The sequence below is a fragment of the Teleopsis dalmanni genome, chromosome 1, assembly GCF_002237135.1.
Source record: "Teleopsis dalmanni isolate 2A chromosome 1, ASM223713v2, whole genome shotgun sequence".
NCBI lineage: Eukaryota > Metazoa > Arthropoda > Insecta > Diptera > Diopsidae > Teleopsis > Teleopsis dalmanni.
The window spans coordinates 175,064,032-175,066,386 of NC_051846.1; positions in this window are offsets into that span (position 1 = coordinate 175,064,032).

Genomic DNA, 2,355 nt, shown 5'->3' on the forward strand with positions numbered 1-2,355 from the left:
TGGACTTAGTACCTAGAAGTTTAGATTCATCTTTACCAGAAGTCTTTACCTTACTCAGTAAGGGGAGTAGAGTGTAGGGAGTAGAGCGGAACCTCCGAAGGTGGAGGTTCCGCCCATAAGATCTTTTTGCTATATATTTTATTTGTCATATAAAATATATATATATTTATGTGTGCATATAAAAACTTATATAAAATTAATATTAAATGTTTTTTAATATGTAATTAATTCGCTTAATTTTTTTAACAAAAAATGTGTGTCTGTTAATATGTCTTGTATGTGTAAATTATTTTAATACTCTTATATGTGAATATGTGTAGGCAAATTTCATAAAAGCACTTAAATATTAAGTAAAACAAAAAATGTATAAATATACATATATATTTATATTATATAGATATATTAGGAAAATATTATGGATAGATTAATATACATGAATATGTGCAAATATAGCCAAAAATACGGATATACATTTTAAATATAACAAATTACATTTCTATTAAAAATTAAAATTTAAAATCCTTTAAAAGTCAACATAAATTCCCCTTACATGCCTCACAAGTTTCCGACTTCTCACACATTTTTCTTAACTAAATTTAATTTAATGTGTCAATTTTACACAATTTTTATGCAAATTGGCAATAAATTTTATATTATCCTTACTTTAAGTGTATGAAATGTGCATGAAACTCAACAGGATAATTTCGCTAAACAACAAAGCGGTGCTTAGTAGCACGTAAAACAGTGGAGCAAAAATCGAAAAGTGTTGTAAGAAGCAAAAGAGGTATTTGTATTTTGTTTAAAGTTCATCAACTTATTCAAGCCAATTCGTTTATTCCCTTTACAAACCCACCCGCCCCTAAAGCCAACAGCTTTTGCATATTAAACTCATTTGTTTTACATTTTTCGAAAGTAATCAAAATTGCCTTCAATTCCACTGTGGCTTACACGAGCACCAAATGGCCTAAAATGATTTATGGTCCAGGCGAGAAATAAACAAACGAAAAAAAGCAACAACTCCCTTAACTTCAAGCCACTAAGACTCAAAGGATATTTATGCCCCAGTAGGAGTATGTGTGAAAAGAACCCTTTTTTTTCAAGTTTGACCAATCGAACAAAAGTGTCAAAGGACATGAATCGAATGTAAATGAAGTAAAAGTTAAGCTGCTGCAAAATACATAATATAATAATATTAAGTGAATTAGTTGAGCGAAGGAAAAGCAACAACACCTTTTTCTTGAAATTTATGCAAAAATTCTTAAAAATTCAAGGTTCAAAAAACCGAAACGTGGGTCGACTTTCGAAGGTGCGATTGAAGACGCATAAATAAAAGATGCAATATTTCAGATATTTTACGCATGTGAGTTTCGTGTTACATTTTTCGAGTACAAAAAATTTTTGATTTATGTTTTTTGATTTTACATAAAGTATTGAAATGATAAATTTATTTTAAATTATTAAAATTGATTGGAATAGTTCAGCACTTTATGTTTCTTTAAACAATTACTCTAATTTATGCTCGAACAGAGTCACTTGTTCTAAATTTAATGTATTTATATGAAAAATAACTAATAACTTTTTTTAGTCCTTTTTTAAATCCTTATTAGTTTGTTACTTTAATACAAGAATACATAGATCAGAATTTAAAATTTTTAATGAAGCTAAAAAGTTGACAGAGAAATAACTCTAACTTATCTATAAATTCTCTAGCATTCACTCTGCATTCTTCTTACTGATAGCTTAGATCGACAACATCTGAAATTATAACATCAACCTGTCAGCTATAACAATTTTATAATTTTTTTTAATTTAGTATATTCAAATTCATAAACCTCTGGAATTATCTTATCTTTTAACGCTTGAGTGTACACCAATTTATGTGTATCTATAAATTCAGCAGTGATTAATAACTAATATGTATTTACAAATATTATTTTGTTTAAGATAATAGTAAGAATCGCTCTCCAGTTCAAAAGGTAAATACTGGCACTACTTATAATAATATTTTAGCTTTACAGTCCGAGGCAGCTGTTGACTTTCTCTACTATTTTTCTCTATTCAATTCTAGCTACCGCTATAATTTTAAAATTTCTAAAGCAAATTACTTTTGATTCATGTTCTATATAATCTACTAACCGTGCTGTTAATGAGGATGTCCTCTTTATCTTGCAGTTTGTGATTTATAGATTGGATTATTTTTTTGTTGTTTTTTTTTTGTTGTAATCCGCTGAGACCTTTAAACAGATAATAGGAGCAGATAAACAAGACGATTAAATGGGTGCGGAAATGAATTGGTAGTGGTTGGTGGTATTCGACGGAAGAATAAGGATAACGGGCGGATTGGGTGGATAGGAT